This window comes from Arachis hypogaea, chromosome 11 (assembly GCF_003086295.3).
Source record: "Arachis hypogaea cultivar Tifrunner chromosome 11, arahy.Tifrunner.gnm2.J5K5, whole genome shotgun sequence".
NCBI classification, from domain to species: Eukaryota; Viridiplantae; Streptophyta; class Magnoliopsida; order Fabales; family Fabaceae; genus Arachis; species Arachis hypogaea.
In genome coordinates this window covers 95568854-95587458 of record NC_092046.1, presented here as the reverse complement: position 1 = coordinate 95587458, position 18605 = coordinate 95568854, and the positions used below count along the sequence as shown (strand labels likewise).

At 36.0% G+C, this 18605-nt stretch overlaps 1 long non-coding RNA gene across 2 annotated transcripts; it reads right to left on the bottom strand.

Moving 5' to 3' along the window:
* Nucleotides 1-9264: 9264 nt before the first annotated feature.
* LOC112722304 (uncharacterized) lies at nucleotides 9265-17829 on the bottom strand. 2 transcript variants are annotated; one of them, XR_003162595.3, is made up of 4 exons: nucleotides 17163-17817; nucleotides 16854-17035; nucleotides 13840-13881; nucleotides 9265-11833 (listed from the first exon to the last, which is right to left on the bottom strand). It is a non-coding gene; the product is annotated as an uncharacterized lncRNA (long non-coding RNA). The 2 variants fall into 2 exon arrangements; XR_011867640.1 differs by lacking the exon at nucleotides 13840-13881 and having other exon boundaries at nucleotides 17163-17829.
* Nucleotides 17830-18605: the final 776 nt, after the last annotated feature.

Below are 18605 nucleotides of genomic sequence, written 5' to 3'. Positions count from 1 at the left end.
TCTTTACTTTGTTTCAGTCTATATGTCCAATATTTAGTGTATTTACATGCTTGCATATGATTGAGGCCATTATTTGATTTTAGCTCACTTATCCCAAAAAAGCCTACCCTTTAAATCACCCTCGTCAGCAACTTTGAGCCTTGAAATCCCCATTTGTTCTATATCTTACCACATCACTAGCCTTAAGCAGAAAACAAATTAATTATCCCAATTGAATCTTTGGTTAGCTTAAGATAGGGATTGTGTAAGAATTAAGTGTGGGGAAACTGTGCAACTTGGGTTAATAAGGGAATGTGTCATGTTTATAACTTATTTGAATATGGGGAATTTGGGAACCTACTCATGAAAAACCAAAATAGAAAAATAATGGAGAATCCATGTGCATTGATAAGTTATGTTTGCTTTTATGATTCAGTTTATAAAAAAAAAATAAAGAGAAAAAGAGAAAAAGAATATATATATATATATATATATATATATATATATATATATATATATATATATATATATATAAGGGGACAAAATTACTCCAATGTTAAGTTAATGAAAAATCAATGCACATGTGATAAATTAAAAAGAAAAAGTTGATACATGAGTATGTGATGTAAAAGTGGGAATTTTGGGTAGCTAGGCATGAATTAGAATTATATAGAGTATATGTATGTTAGGTGAAAGTTTAGGTTAATTAAAGATTCAATTCATACCTCACTTAACCATATATATATCCTCACCTTTACCTTAGCCCCATTACAACCTTGAAAAGACCTCATGATGTTTGCATTGGTACATTAAATAATGTTGATTGGTTAGGTGAAGAACAAGGTTTAGAAAGCATGATTAGGAAAGAGTAGAGTGAATAACCCTATACACTTGAGATATTAGAGTGATATACACTACCAGTGAGGGTTCAATGCTTGATTCTATGTTCCCTGCTTTCATGAGCTGTCTTCTTACAAGTTTACTTGCTTTTTATTGTACGATTTGAATTAGTGGAAATTGGTTTGTATTTGTCTTGGAGAACTTGTTTACTTTTAAACCAAGTAGGTAGAAACATTTTGCATGTAGTTGCATTCATATAGATAGGATTGCATTTCATACATTCTACCATTCTTCTTCATCTTTATAGCTTCTCTTGAGCTTAGCATGAGGACATGCTAATGTTTAAGTGTGGGGAGGTTGATAAACCACTATTTTATGGTTTATCTTGTGCTCAATTGAGTGGATTTTATCAACTCTTTACCCACTTATTCATAATATTTGCATGGTTTTATATTTCCTTCCTGATTTTGTGCTATGATTGAAAACATGCTTCTTTGATCTTATATTTGCTTATTATTAATCCTCTCTTATTACCATTAGATGCCTTGATATGTGTGTTAAGTGCTTTCAGAGATTACAGGGCAGGAATGGCTCAGAGGATGGAAATGAAGCATGCAAAAGTGGAAAGAATACAAGAAGTTAGAGAAACTGCTAAGTTGTCCAGCCTGACCTCTTCGCACTCAAACGGCTATAACTTTAGCTATGGAGGTCCAAACAATGCGGTTCCAGTTGCGTTGGAAAGCTAACGTCTGGGGATTCGATTTGATATATAATATGCCATAGTTGCCCTGACGCTAGACGACGTGAACGCGTGATCCACGCGAACGCATCGCATCTTCGAACTTCAATCCGCGCGGCCGCGTGAACGACGACTCCGCGTCACTTGTCCGCGACCTGAACATACCAGAATACGCAGGGGGTGATTTTTGGGCTATTTCTGACCCAGTTTTCGGCCCAGAAAGCACAGATTGGAGGCTATAAAGTGGGGAAATGCATCCATTCAAAAGAGAGCTCGCCAATTTTCACTTTCCAAGATTTAGATTTAGTTTGAGAGAGGTTCTCTCCTCTCTCTCTTAGGTTTAGGATTAGGATTTAGGACTTCTCTTAGTTTGTAAGAGTGACTCTCGATCCAGGTTTAATATTTACTTTAATACTTTTATTCGTACCTATAAATGTTGCCAACTTGACTTATGAATCCTTCCCATGTTATGATTTGAATTAATGATTATTTGAGGTATTTCAGTTATTGATTGCTTTCTCCTTAATTTGTGTTACTATTGCTTCCCATCTAAGGACATTTTTATCCCTCAACAATTTTACTTTTTTCCTTTTGGTCTTGGTTAAGAAATCAGTAACTCAACATTATTAAACTCAGCATAATTGATAATCGTTATCTTGCTAATTGAACTGAACTTCAATAATCCCAACTTTTTCTTAGGAAAATAAATAGGATTCGAAGGTCAAACTAATTAGTCCCTTGACTTTCCTTTACTTTAGTAAAGGTTAACTAAGTGGAATTTAGATTCAACTTTCATTATTGTTGAGGGAGATAACCAAGTTGGACTTTCAATTTCTCTTACCTTGCCAAAAGTTGCTTTACATTATTTATTTATTTTAATTGCCATTTACTTTACTTGTCATTCAATTCACTTGCTTCTCACCTTCTAAACCCCGATTACAACCTTTATAGCCAATAATAAGAACATACTTCCTTGCAGTTCCTTGAGAAGACGACCCGAGGTTTGAATACTCGGTTAACAATTTTAAAAGGGGTTTGTTACTTGTGACACCCAAAACGTTTGTACGAAGGGATTTTTGTTGGTTTAGAGACTATACCTACAACACGACTGTTTTTATGAACTTCTTTACTGGCAAAAATCCTAACGTCAATAGCATCAAGTAATTTCTTGCATAAATCTCATGAAAATGCTCATAATTAACCATGTTTGATTGAATCAAGGTATGCATTAAATTCTCATCCAAATACTTACTTATTTCTCAAGAAAGTGTATGAAACCATATAAAATCAACTGAAAAAGGCTTGTGAAACTAGCTTAAGATGCCTAGGCATCACCATCTCTAGTGATATGTTTGCAGCTTGTACCTCAAAGATTCCCAGCTTTTCCATTACAGAGAGTGCCATGAGGTTTTTGCTCAACCTTAGCTCGCACAGAGGATTCTCAAAGGTCATGGTGCCTATGGTGCAAGGAATCAGGAAGTGTCCAGGATCTGGAAGCTTTTGAGGTAGCTTCTGCTGAACCAAAGCATTGAATTCTTTGGAAAGTAATGGAGGTTCTTCCTCTAGAAGCTTTGTACCAAATAACTTGGCATTCAGCTTCATGAGAGCTCCTAGGTACTGAGCAACTTGCTCTTCCCTAGTGTCTTCATCCTCATCATAGGATGAGTGTTCATCAGAACTCATGCGATAGGCAGGATTATTGTTGATCTAGAATTTCATTGATAAAAAGTCATGTCATAGTATTGTCCTAGGCCAACATGTAATCCTACCAATCAAATTTAGAATTATGGTTGTAACAAATTCAACCCCAATATAAAGTAACCGAGAGTAATGGTCTCGGGTCGTCCTCAAAAGAATGGGCAAACATGTGCATCAATATTGGTTAGCATTCCGGGGTTAGGAGTCATGAGCAAGAATTTAACCTACTAAACCTAACATGTAAGGAATCTTAAAGTGTAAGAAACTAAATTAAGTAACTAAGGCAAGGTATGAGCAATTTCAATTTAGCAAGGGAACATATAAGCTACTTCTATTCTAAGACTAAGTAAACAACTAAACTAGCTACAATAAGAACTAAACAATTGGGATTTTTAGGTTTCAAATATGAATGATAAAAGGCACTCTTGGCTAGGCATAGGAATTGGGGTCACCATCCTTGTCTACTAACCATATCTTGACAATTATGAGGAACCAAGCCCATTAAGTCTACCTCTATGCTTCAAATACGTATAACGTCTATTTCAAAGCTTGAAGTACATCAAATGGCTTGATCAATCTCAACTCATAAGTCTCAATCCAACTACTAATTGGCTTAGTAGTAGATTGGTGTCAATGGGTATCAACTTGACCACTAGGGTTCTCACATCACCAAATCAATTAGACCCAATGACTCAAGCTTTCCCAATTCTCTTAGCCTAGGCCAAGAGTAAAGAAAACTACTCCATAATCAAAGAAAACATTTCATCAAACACATGGGATGCATTAACAAAAGACATATTCAAATTGCAATTTAATTGGAAATTACTAGTACCCACTGATGACAAGTCATCTTAGCCTAGTTTCACTAGCTTTTTTCTTTTATTTTCAATTGATTTATGCACTTTCTTGAGCCACAAGCAAGCCAAGTGGGTAGATTTTCATGTTTCCTTTGATTTAATCAACCATAGATGAATTGATGCAATTTCATGAGGATTTATGCTATAATTTCCACATATTATGAAAGAATGACAATCTCATGACTTTGAGCATAGCTTTGATGTGTTTGGTTGATTAATGATAGGTGAAGAAAGCTTGGAGAAAGGTTGAAGCAAGAAGGAATGGCTAGGAGGAAGAGAGGACAAAAAGTTTGAGCAAAAGTTTGCCTCAAACTTTAGCTCAAACTTTTGGAATAAGTGAAAACGAACCAGGGAGCAAAAAGCTTGACCAAAAGTTTGCCTCAAACTTTTGCGCAAACTTTTGGGCAAAAAGCTTGAGCAAAAGTTTGCCTCAAACTTTTTGGCAAACTTTTGGGAGAAAAGCTTGAGCCAACGTTTGCCTCAAACTTTTTGGCAAACGTTGGCATCACAAATCAACACCCTGTAGAGCAAAAGTTTGCGCCAACGTTTGCCTCAAACTTTCTGGCAAACGTTGGCGCCATGAACAACACACCCTGGAGAGCAAAAGTTTGCGCCAACGTTTGCCTCAAACTTTTTGGCAAACGTTGGCGCCATGAGTGTGCAAGGGGGAGCCAACGTTTGAGCAAAAGTTTGACCCCAAACTTTGGCTCAAACGTTGGTAGCAGCAAGGATGGGGTGGCTGATATGAAAAGTTTGAGTAAAAGTTTGCCTCAAACTTTTACTCAAACTTTTACTCAAGCTTACATGAGTTTAGGGAGCTTGAAGGCTTGAAGACCATTTGAAGAAAGTGTATAAATAGCATAGGATTTAAGTTTTTAGGGAGCTTTTCTTTTCGGTTTTGATTTGGTAGTTTGTAGAGAGCTCACTTTTACATTTTGGCTTTGTTGTTTGAATTCAAGAGAATTTGGAGGAGAATTGATCTCTCTTCCTCCTTGTTCTTGCTTGAATACTCTTTACTTTTCTTGCTTCGGATCTTGGGTGGAGAATTGAAGAAATTCTGTTTCAATCTCACCTTGGGATCTTGTTTAATTTTCCGCATCATTGAATTTTAGTTTCTGTTAATTGCTTCTTCTTCTACTTTCTCTGCAATTTACATTTCCTTTGCAATTGTTCTTGTTGGATCTAGGAAGGCATTGAGATCTAGACTTGGTTATCTAGTCTCTTGAGTCCTGAGATCTGAATTTCCATTTTCAATTTCTCTATTTACTGCTTTTCAATCTCTTTTATATTTCTATTTTAGATCCGATTCAATCCAAGGCATCTTCCACTCTTTTGTGTGTTGAATTTTACTTTTCCTTGTTTAATTTCTGCAAATCCAATTCCCAATTCCCTTTACAATTCAAGCCATTTACATTTCTTGCGATCTAAGATTCTGCAATTTACATTTCTTGCATTCTAAGTTTCGGCCATTTAATTTCTTGCCCTTTAAGATTCAGCACTTTAAGTTTCAGTTCTCTTTAATTTCATGCAAATTACCCATTCCCTTTACTTTCCATGCAATTTAAATTCTGCAAATCACAAATCTCTCAACCAAATCTTGATTCGCTTGACTAAATCAACCACTAAACTAAAATTGCTCAATCATTCAATCCCTGTGGGATCGACCTCACTCCCGTGAGTTATTATTACTTGATGCGACCCGGTGCACTTGCCGGTGAGTTTTGTGTTGGATCGTTTTCCGCACATCACCCACTAATAAGTATCAATGGAAAACAACTCAAACAACACTATTAATCATAGAAAACATCAATGCACTAATAGAAATTCAAGATCCATAAGGCTCATAAAATGAGAAGAAAAGGGAAAATAACAAGAGAATTCAAATTCAACATAAGATCTAAATCAAATTATAACTAGAACAACTCAAATTAAGTAATTGAAACTAAAATTAACAAAACCAATTCAGAATTTTAATAAGGGAAGATCAAATACAACTAGATCTAGAGAGGAGTAAGAGTTTATCTCTCTAGAACATGAGAACCCCAAAAACTACCTAAGATTGTGTGTAAAGTGTAAAATGATTTCTTTAATGAAGTCACGTGCTGGTCGTCACGCGTACGCATTGGCCACGTGTGCGCGTCATCTGAATTTTGCAAGCCACGCGTATGCGTCGATCATGCGTACGCGTCAGTCACTGCTATGCCAATACACATGTGCGCATCAGCCACGTGTGCGCGTCGCCTCCAGTTCTCCAAAGCTCGATTCTTCATGTTCCTTCCACTTATGCATGCTTTTTTTCCATCTTCTAGACAATTCTTGCCCTATAAATCCTGAATTCACTCAACAAACACATCACGGTATCGAATGGTAATAGAAGATTAAAATATAGCATTTTTAAGGTAAAAAAAAATCATGTTTTCAACCATGAAGCGAAATTAGGAAGGAAACACAAAACCATGCAATTTATATGATTAACTGCAGAAAATATTGATAAACCCCCCTCCCAAATTCTACACAAGATAAACCACAAAATTGGGGTTTATCACATTGCAGATGTGCATGCAAAGGAACCTCAATGGTCTCTATATGAGCCTTGGCTTCCTTTAGTTCTTCTATTGGGATTTCTTGAGTGGATATTGAGCACTCAGAGGGTGTGCCTTCACTGGCATTTAACGCCAGCTCTAATGGCTCTTTGGGCGCTGAACGCCCATGCTGTGCACCCTTACTGGCATTAAACTCCAATTCCCTTATCATTTTTCGCGTTAAATGCCCAACAAGGATATCCTGGTTGGCATTCAATGCCAGCTTCCCTATCTGGTTGGGCATTGAACGCCCAGTAATGGATTCCTCACTGGCGTTCAGTGCTAGAGTTCCTTCCTGTTTGGGAGATGAACGCCCAGCCAGTGTTTCCTGACTAGCGTTCAATGCCTTCCAAGTCTCTCCAGATTTGGCCTCAACTTTAGAGGTGATGGCCTTGCACTATTCCCTTGGTTTCACCATAGTATTGCTTGGAAGAGTGCCAGGAGGAGTCTCAAGGATCCTCTTGCTCAGCTGACCAACTTGTACCTCCAAATTTCTAATGGAGGACCTTGTTTCATTCATGAAACTATGGGTGGTCTTAGAGAGGTTGGAAACTATAGTAACTAAGTGAGAAAGGCTCTGCTTATGATTCTCCATGTTCCCTTGAGAAGATGGGAATGGTGGTTGTTGTAGAGACTATTCTGGTTCCTTCCACCTTGATTATTATTGAAGCCTTACTGAGTCTTCTATTGATCCTTCCATGAAAGGTTAGGATGATTCCTCAATGAATGATTGTAGGTGTTTCCATAGGATTCTCCCGTGTAATTCACCTCCTCCGTGGTGGGTTGATCAGGATCATAAGCATCTACATCAGGAGATACTTTTTGGATACTGCCAGCTGTAGTTTGCATTCCAGTCAAATACTGAGAGATCATATTGATCTGCTAGGTCAAAATCTTGTTCTGAGTTAATATGGCATTCAGAGTATCAACTTCAAGAACTCCTTTCTTCTGAGGGATCCCATGGCTTATAAGATTCCTCTCAGAGGTGTACATGAATTGGTTATTTGCAACCATCTCAATGGGTTCTCCAGTTTTTGCAGGTGTTTTTTCAAGTGGAGTGATCCACCTGCAAAGCTGTCGAATGAGATTTTGGACATCTCAGATAGACCATCATAGAACACGCCTATGATAGACCATTATGAGAGCATGTCAGGAGGGCATTGACATAGACCAAATTGTGGGTTAAAATTTTCTCCAAATAGATCTTTGTTGCAAGTATAGCTCTGAACCAACAATTGGCCAATAGTCAAATTATTATTCTAGAGATTGTCACAATTCAAAGCAAATATAAACCGAGAGTATTTAGACTCCCAGGTCGTTCTCCCTAGGATGTACAGGTCGTGGAAAAGTGACGCGGAAGCGTCGTCCACGCGTTTGCGTGGATTGCATTTCTGCCAGGTCACGCGTCCGCGTGATCCACGTGTTCGCATCGCCTGGCATCCAAGAAGCTATGGCAAATTGTATATCATTGCAAATCCCCGGACGTTAGCTTTCCAACACAACTGAAACCATCTCATTTGGATCTCTGTAGCTCAAGTTATGACCGTTTGAGTGCGAAGAGGTCAGGCTGGACGGCATAGCAATTTCTTCAACTTTTTGTATTCCTTCCATTTTTGCATGCTTCCTTTCCATCCTCTGAGTCATTCCTGCCCTGTAATCTTTGAAAACACTTAACACACATATCAAGCATCAAATGGTAATAAGAGAAGATTAAACATATCAAAATTAAGACCAAAGAAGCATGTTTTCAATCATGGCACAAAATCAGGAAGGAAAACGTAAAACCATGCAAATAGTATGAATAAGTGGGTAAGGACTTGATAAAAACTACTCAAATGAGCACAACATAAACCATAAAATAGTGGTTTATCAATGAGCGCATACAATTTTTGGTTGTGGGAAGCAACGAGGTTTCAATGATTGAAGTAAACAAATAAAGAGATAAAAGAACAAGACAAAATTGCAATTTATAAACTAATAAAGGAATAAAAGAACTATGTATGTAATATACACAAGTAATGCTATAAAGTGATGGAAAAGTGGTTCAAAACATAAATGAAACCTTGACTTGGGATGAGTTATGGAATCCCTTCCTTGCCATAACCACAACTATGATAATTATGATGAATTAATCTCACTAAGTCAACCCTTAACATCGAAGGATAGGTCAAGTGAGCATAATTGTCATTAATCCACAAATCCGTAACTAACTTACCAAATTAATTGGTAAAAGGCTAGCGTAGTAGAAACAATAACAACTAACAACCCAAGAATTATCACTAAATGTTGGACATTATGGCTCTAGTAATCCATACACTCATTTTCCCAAGCCAAGGGGTAAAAATCTACCCCATAATTAAAATTGGCATTTCATCAAACAACTAATAGGCATAATCATAAAATATGGCAAAATTGGAAAATGATGAAAGCTATAAACCCCAAATGATCAAAATTAATAAAAGCAACTCAAACAAACATATAATAAGCATCAAACATCAAATTCATGAACTCAAACTCAAAATTGCAAAACCATGTATATATTGACGAGAAAAATAAAAATGCAAGAAAGTGTAGAACAAGTAATGTAATAAAAGAGAAATTAAAGAATTACTTACAATGAGATAGTAAAATCCAAGACCAAAATTGACTATAAAATGCTACATTGAAGATGGAAAGGAAACCCTAAGAGAGAAATTCTACACTACTCCTACTCCTACTCCTATGGAAGCTTCCTAAAACTAATCTAAGCTAATAAAACCTAATGAAAACCTAATGTTTTGATATGTGGTGTTGCTCCCTTCAAATAGCCTCTAATTTCAGCATCCAAGCCTTCAGAAATAGGCCAAACGAGCCCCAAAATTGTGAGTCACATGCGTTTTTAATGAAGGCACACACTAGTACTTGTGCATACGAACAGACGTGTGCGCACGCACACTAGGCGATGCTCAATTGGATGCGCGACGCACACGATGCGGCTCACGCGCACGCGTGACTCTACACTGATGGTTGTGCGTACGCACGCAAGTCTGTGCGTACGCACACATCGCTGTGCCCTTCTCCTTTGATTCTTCATGCTTCCTCCACTTTGCATGCTCTTCTTCTATTCTCTCCAAGCCATTCCTACCTTATACATCTGAAATCTCTCATAAACAACATCAAGGCATCGAATGGAGGGCAAATGGGATAAAATTAATCGAATTAGCACAAAAGAGCTTGTTTTCATAATCAAGCACAAATTAGGAGGAAAGTTCAAAAAGCATGCTATTTAAGGGAATAAGTGCAAGTTTATATGATGAAATCCATTCAATTTCATCCAAAAATCATCATCGAATATGGATTCATCAATTCCCCCACACTTAAACACTAGCATGTCCTCTTGCCAAACACATACAAAGGAGAAGGATAATAGGGCAAGCAACTTATTCAATGCATCTACGTTCATGCATGCAACTATGCTATATATATATATAATGTCCTATTGATTTGGTGAAAACAAACAACCAAATTTCCAAGTAAAAGTATAGATATATAGGGCTTAAGTAAAGAAGTAGCTCAATGCAACAAAATCTAAAGAATTGATTCAACTAAAAAGATGCAACTTGCAAGAATGTATGATAAGAAGGGTAGAAACATAGAATTGAATGATCGAACCCTCATTATGTGTATATACACTCTCAACGCTCGGTGTTTAGGGTTTAATCACTCAAGTCTCCTCTAATCATGCTTTCAAGGAATTACTTTTCATCTAACAATCAACAAGTATTTGATGCATGTATGTAAATATCATGAGGTCTTTAGAAGGTTGTAATGGGGTTAGGATTAAGGTAGGATAAATATGGCTGAGTGGACTAAGGAATTGGATCTTTGATTAGCTCAAGTGCCCCACTCAACCTATATCAACCAAATCACAAAAAATGCATTCTAACCACTCATTACTTCTTTTTGCACACATTCATACCTTAGTTTCTATTCAAAACACATAGGCATTTCTTATTCCAATTTTTTTCTTTGGGATAACTTTTGTCCCATCTTACTATTTTTTTCATTTCATTTTTTTTCTTTTCTATTTTTTTTTATGACAAATGCATATGGTTAAAGCAAATTGATACATGAAAGTGCACCCTTTTTTTCAAATTTTCAATGAATATCCAAAACAAAATTTTTCTCTACCAATGCTTCCCAAAATTTCCCCCACACTTAAATGACACATACTCCTCAACCTAAGCTAGTCAAAGATGCAATTCAAGGTTATTCATGGTTTTCCGCTTAGGGTTGTGATGTGCTAACGATTAGAACAAAGGGGATTAAAAAGCTCAAAAGTGGCTTACAATTATAACATTAGAAATAAAGAATCAAGCAAAACCAAGATTATAATCATAGAAGAGATATAGCACACAATGAACAAAAGTTGTGGTTATAATGTGTAACCACTAATTAAAGCTCAAAGAGTCACAAGGTATTTTGTTCTATCTCTCTTCTATGTTCCATAAAAATTCCTTCAAGAAAGTTTAAAAACAATTTTCCAAGTCAATTCAATAGAACGCCCTAAAACAAAATTCTTGGAAAATCCTTGTTTTTCACCAAATTTCCTATATGTATGATGTGATAGATGCGATTTTAAAAAATTTCCTAGTTCTCTTCCTAATTATCAATAATGCAAAAATGAACATGAACAATTAGGATAAGATTGAACTAGGTACTATACTATTCACATCATCCAATCACAACTTCTATCTATAAAATATATACTAAGAAAAAGATGCAAAAATGCAACATGCAATAACTATGGATGAACTAAGATGTATATATATATACTAGAAGAGAATGCAATGCAACAATCAAAAGCACTCTAAATATCTACAAGAAACATAATAAAACAAAACAAAAACAAAGTGCAAAGTATTCGGAAAAGAAAGTTTACGCCCCCAAAAATGCTGAATCCTCCCCCACACTTAAGCATTGCACGGTCCTCCATGCACGAACACGATCCAGGGAGAATGAAGCTTTATGTTCCTCCACCTTCAGCTGGCGAATGCAGGGACTTGGGTTGTGTGGAAATTGCCAAGTCCAATTTATTCTCGGAATCTCCATCCACGATTTCCTCCTCCTCTCCTGGCTCCTTGCCTCCACATCTCATCCTCAAAAAAGAATGAATAATGTATAATTAGAAATCATAGGGTAAGTAGCACAAAAAGGTAAAGGAAAGAGTAAATAAGCATCTAATTGAGGAATTTTGCATAGTGGTGTGGTATGATAGAAAGATGAGCCATGTGTGTATTCCAATTATGTGCGCGGTTAGAATACACACAACGGCCGGTTAAAATGGCATCCACACAATCGAAAAGTAAGAATGAGTTCCTCAATTAAATGTCCTAAGATGCAAGTAATGGATGAGCATCAATTAAACACAAGCAAGCCTAGGCAATTCCAACAAGAGTGAATTGAATTTAGGAAATATTGGATATTGAAGGTGTGCAAGTGAAAGAGCAAAATTGATATAAAATAGCACAACGAACAATAATCAATGCAATGAAGAAAAGAAAATTACTTATTCATCCTTAGAAAAAATCAAATAATCACATGGTTAAGGTTCTTGCTACAAAAAGGTGACAAACTTGATAGAATCAAGTTAAGTCAACTCAAACAAATGCAAAACATTAACACGAAACAATGACCTTGTGATGTGATTATATTGACTCAAAAACCATGATGAACAAGCAATTCAATTTAATTCACTAAATTCCATGTGCACTCATAAAAGTTCACCTAATATGCAATAAAATGTGAATGTGAAAATCCAATTAGGCGATAGTAATTTAAGGCAAGGTATAAGTGCATTGATGAAGTTCAATCAACAAGCAACCTAATCAATCAACAAGAAAACACTTGAAACTTATTTAATTATTAAGATGAAAAATGAAATGCAAAGAAAACTAAGTAAAACAAGTAGAAAAACATGGAAAAAGCAAGGTGGGGGAGGGATGGAGGGGGTGGGAAGTGCGTTAGGGCTTAATTCAATGAGCAATAAAAATTTTACCCAAAACAGCACCTGTGCGTACGCACAAGCATGCGTGCGTACTCACACGACATGAAAACAGGGGAGGTGTGCGAGTGCTCCGGACAGAACAGGGATATAGAGGTGTGCGCATGGACAAGCTTGTGCGCACGCACATAATACTCTTTTTTTTTTAATTGATTGGGAATGGTTCATGTGTGCCTGCGCACACAGGTCCGTGTGCACACACAGAAGCAAGAAGGGTTGCGGTGCAGGCGCACAAGCTGTGCTAATGCTCCCACCAGAGGGGCTGCAAGCTTGCGTTCAGACGCACAATGCTGTGTGCTCGCACAGAGTGGCGAAAAGATGGTATGTGTGCGTACGCACGAGCAGGTGCGCACGCACAGGTCGCGAAAACAGGGATGCGCCCATGTACAAGCTGTGCTGGCACTGCGAGCAGAGGGCGATACAAAGAGTGTGTGGGCACACAGGCTTGTGTGCTCGCACAGGTCGCGAAACTCATAGTTGTGTTCGCATGCACAACAGCGTGCGTACGCACAGATGGCCTATTTTAAAAAATTTTTTCTTTCAAAAACTAAGGTACCAAGCCTTAGTACAATCAAAATCTCAAACCCAAACATTCAAATCTTCACCAAATCATGATCCATACAAAAATCAACCTATCTAAACTCAAAATTGAACTAATCCTAGGCTAACTAAGACAAGCAAACATGCAATAAAGTAAGACTATAAATAAAGAGAAAGGGTAAGAAAGATGTTACCATGGTAGGGTGTGTAACATCCCTTCCAGCAAAATACCTTGCTCAAGTCAGGATATTTCTACTAGAAAGAACGTTACGTGACCTTTTCTAATATTAACTACTTAGTTACTGACCCTTTGTATCGATTTCGCGTTTCAGTTTTAAGAAAATACCGGAAAAATTTTTGTTTTTATCATTAAAGACATGTATCAAGGATAAACATGACAAGTAATAATAACAATCACATAAGTATTGTTAATAGTAATTCTTATACATAAGAAGTCATATAAACCCAAATACAACACCTACCCCTCTGTTAAAATAAAACCTCAAAGGACAAGAGCGAGGGGACTCTATCAAAGCAATTAAAACCGTAAAGAAAACCTACTAATCGCTCGCAGCTTCAAATTGCGTCTTCAAACCTGTGTCACTGAAAAGGTGGAAAATTTGGGGGTGAGAACCAAACCACATGTTCTCAGTAGAGGTCGAGAATGCCGTGAAAGTAAAGAATAAAGCGCAAATAGTTAATTTCATTCAGAGACATCTAAAAGAAAATTAACCTTCTTTAAAAGCATTAGTTAATTATTCAAAATTCTAGAACCATATTTTCTTTATAAAACTCTTAAAAATTTCCTAGACTGTATGAATGACCAACCTATTCCAAGCATAGGTTCATTAAGTCTATGCTGAACCAGTTTGATTTTTCATACTTTACTAGACGATATCATAAAAGAAGTTACCTACGCAGTATAAATGATCATCCTGCTCCAAGCATAGGTTCATTAAGTCTATGCTGAACCAGTCAGATACTTTATACAAAACTAGACCTCAAATGTACCAGTCACGGCCTTAGGCCCAAACAACTCAATCAACACCCATTTCACCACAATCCAGCCAATCAGTTACAAACACAAGTAATGAGGTTCAAACACAATCAAGAGTAATTACATCAAGTATAGCAACTAGCAGTTAAACAGAATTATTCACTTAGGCAAACCAATTACAATATACACACCCAAACAATATCACATAGATGCATATGATGCATGTCTAGTCCTAGTGCAGGCCATGAGCTCATGTGTCGGTTAGCACCTGCCTTCCCGACATTTATCTGGTCACGAGTTCACGATTTCCCGGATACGATTTTTCAGTCAAATAAATGCGCATATAATTATTAGCAGCTCTATTGAGACAGCCTCTACTTTCTACTCGTAGGAAACATATACTCTTGGGAACAGAAAATTACTCTTGGGTTGCCTCAGTGCAACAAACAAATAAACAAACATCTCTTGGGTTGCATTAAGCAACAAACAAATAAATAATATATCTTGGGTTGCATTAAGCAACAAATATATATATAATATCTCTTGGGTTGCCGCAAGCAACAAACAAACATCTCTTGGGTTGCCGCAAGAAACAAACAAACATCTCTTAGGTTGCTTCAAGCAACAAACAAATAAATAAATATCTCTTGGGTTGCCTCAAGCAACAAACAAATAAACAAATATCTCTTGGGTTGCCTCAAGCAACAGATAATCATACAATAAGTACTTTACTCTTTCCTTTTTCTTTCTTAATTGCAATGACGCAAGCGGGACAAGACCCACGCCCTTGCCAACAATCCCGTATACCAAATAATATTTTCTTAAAAGAATCATTGAAGTTATTATCATTAAATAAGCCTTAAATATTGATTTTGATTAAGTCCTTGTACTTTTATAAAAATTTGGACATAATCTCCTTTAAAAATAGGACTTAGCCACCCTTACGAGTTCCTTCTTTCTCAACATTTTATCAGCCTCTTTCAGCAGTTGCCACAACAATATATATTCTCAAAAACATTTGATAATAGTATAGAAAATCTATTTCTCAAATTCCATATCAAAAATAATTGCCAACACAACCTGGCAGCCTGATTTCCATTTTGTTTTTAAAATATCAAATGAATTCGGAATCACACAAACTTTATATCCATGCGACCGTCTCGGATTAAGCTTTCTATTAAACTAAAAATCATAATTTTTCACTGACTCTAGCTTCGGGAATATAAGCAAAACTGTGACTGCTCTGCAGTGTTTTAAAACCAGAAGACAGCAGCAGCATACAACATTCGAAATTTCATATAAAATCCAAATTAAATCCAAATACCTTCAAAATTAATGTGGTTAAACATAACTCATCCAAATTTCTTTTCCAATTGGTTCCAGGGTCATACCATTTTTAATGAAGAAGTAACATAGCTTCGAAATTAGATAATTCTCTGCAGAATTCTGTTTTACAAATCACTGAACACAACCTCTTCCTAGTCCCATAACTCACTTATTAAAACATGAAAAACCCTGAAATTTAAATCACATATGCTAAACAAACTTAATTTTCACCTCCAATTGGTTGCATCTCAATATCTATCCAGGATCAAAAGTTATAAACTCCCAAAGTTACTAATTTAAGAAAACAGAATCTGGCTTTTTCTGCATAATGCATCATCCTTCAAAAATTCATATCTTTAAAACTACAAGTCCAATTGTTCTGAAATTTTACAGCATTAAAATAATAGAAATAAAGTTTTATTTAAAATTGGTTCTATTTCAAAATTCAAACTGAAGAATTTCCAATAGAGGAATCAAGTTGCTGCTGTGTTAAACGTTCTGCAGAAAACCAGATTTGACATCCCCAATTCAAAAATTTACCATAAATCATAAACTTAATGAAAAAGTCTCAAATTCACCAGTCCAACTCCCTATATTCCCAAGCTTAATTTAGACTTAGTCCCACACAAATCCGATCATCATAGAATTAGTTATAGATTTTCAAAGTTTCTAATTTCATTTAAAGTAGTGCAGAAAATCAGATTCACGACTTAACTTTGAAAAATCATAACTAATGTTCCAGTTAATATGAAACCTTCAAAATTAAATCTCAACAATCACACTTAATATAATTTACTTAACATTTAAATTCTCATCATTTTAGTCACTATAGAGCCACTGATTCACTTTCAAAGTTGCTGTTTAATTTCAAGAGAACCTGATTTTCAGTAAACCATTTTGTATTCAAAATCCAACCCTTCAATACCCCTCAAAACCAATTCCAAATCAACCACCAACCAAGTTCATTAACATTACAATATACCAAATAACAGCTCAACGGTAAAAATCCAACATAACCCATTAAAATTCAGAAATTCTCAACAATTAGACATCAAACAATTCCCAATCCACATAATCAATCAATATCACTAATCAACAATTCCAAATCACAATCTCAACCATTCCAATCACAATTTCAGCCACAATTCAATATTCACATAATCAATCAATTACTCATAGTTATTAAATCTATTTGCAATTATTCAATAAACCTTGTAGGCATTCTTAAATTGAAATCGTTTAAACCCCCTACCTCAATTAGTCGAAACCGTCGAATTTAAACGCAATGATGCCCTTCTTTTTTCCAGTTTTACAATAGCCAGTGCGGCCGGAATAGTAGCAGTAGCCTCAGTTCTTCTGGGGAAGCAACAACAATAACATCGATGGTCCCGGATAAGGACAGCAATACCGAACAAAGACAGTAATGATTGGAAGCTAGGGAAGATCAAGAAAACAATGCATGTTATGGTCAAGGCAGCAGCAAACCAAATAATGGCAACAAAACATAACTCAATGCTACCAGGGAAAAGCAGAATAGAACAGCAATGGCAGAGTAACCTACGATGAACATGAAGCATGGAGGCGATGGAAACAACGGCAACGGCGGCGGACCTTCGGTGGCGGCTTAGCAGTAACAACAGAGATCAGACGCGACAGAGCGGGTGGCGCAGGCAGCATCTTCTTTCTCCCCTACGAGCTTCCTTCCTCACGCATCTCTTCTCCCTCGCGACAGTAATGACATGACAGCAGCGGCGGTGTGATGGGTTTGGTGGAGGCACAACGATGGTGACGTGAAAGTGCAGCTTCGACAGTGATGAAGGCACGACGGAGGCACAGCGGTGCTACCCTTCACGCACAAGCTCTCCCTCTCCTCGCGTTCGTTCTCTGCTCTCCTCTGGTACACGACGGCAGCGGTGCTACTCGAAGCTCCATGGACGGCGGTGACAGAAGCAAAGCACGACAGTGAAGCTTGGAAATGGCAGTGACAGACGCAGTGGTGTGCAGTGTTGGCGGAACGGCGATGGGGCAGTAACTTGGCGGCAACGTGCGTGACAGCGTCTCCCTCCTCTCCTTCCCTGGATCACAATCTGATTTCTTTTCTCTCCTTGACTGATTTTCCTTTCCATTTCTATGTTAGGTTTAAGAAGAAAGGGGGTGGGACTGCATGTTTCAGAGGCTGAAGAAAGGGGTAAATGAGGGTTATGTTTTCCCAATTTGGGAATTAGGATAAAATTAGGATTTTTATAAAGGAATAAGGATAAATATAAATATATATTTTGATAAAATTGAAGGATAAAATAATTTTAAAATCAAATATATTCTATTAAAAACATCTAAGAACATTATTTATTAACATATTATTAAGTTCAATTAATTATTTTTAATTTAAATTATAAAATAAATATATTAATCACATTTTTATAAAATATAGTTTAAACTCAATACTAATTATTTAAATTAAATGATATAACTTTTTATTATTTTTCTATCACCGAAATTTTAATTTCAATTTACAAAATATCTAATTATAATAAAATTACTTAAACTTAAAGTATTTATAAAAATCCATTTAATCATTCCTAATAAATTAATCTCTAGGAGCTCAAACTAATAAAATAAACCATAATTTATCCATAATAGAAATTATTTAAATTAAATTATATAATTTTCAAAATATATAAAATAACCAACTATAAAAATTTACACAAGAATATTAATTGAATTAACTCCAAATATTAGTAAACTAATTTAATTATTCTCAATTGATTAATTTATAAAATAAGATATCAAATCAATAAAATAAATTGTAACCTTTTCAGAATAAAAGTTACTTAAATTAAATTATACAATTCTTTCTTATTTTTCAATTACTAAAATTATACAAAATATTCTATTATAATAAGATTACTTAAAAATATTAATTGATTCAAAATAAAACTATCTCCAAATCTATTTAATTATTTCTAACAAAATAATTTCTAAAATTACAAAATTTAAACTTAAC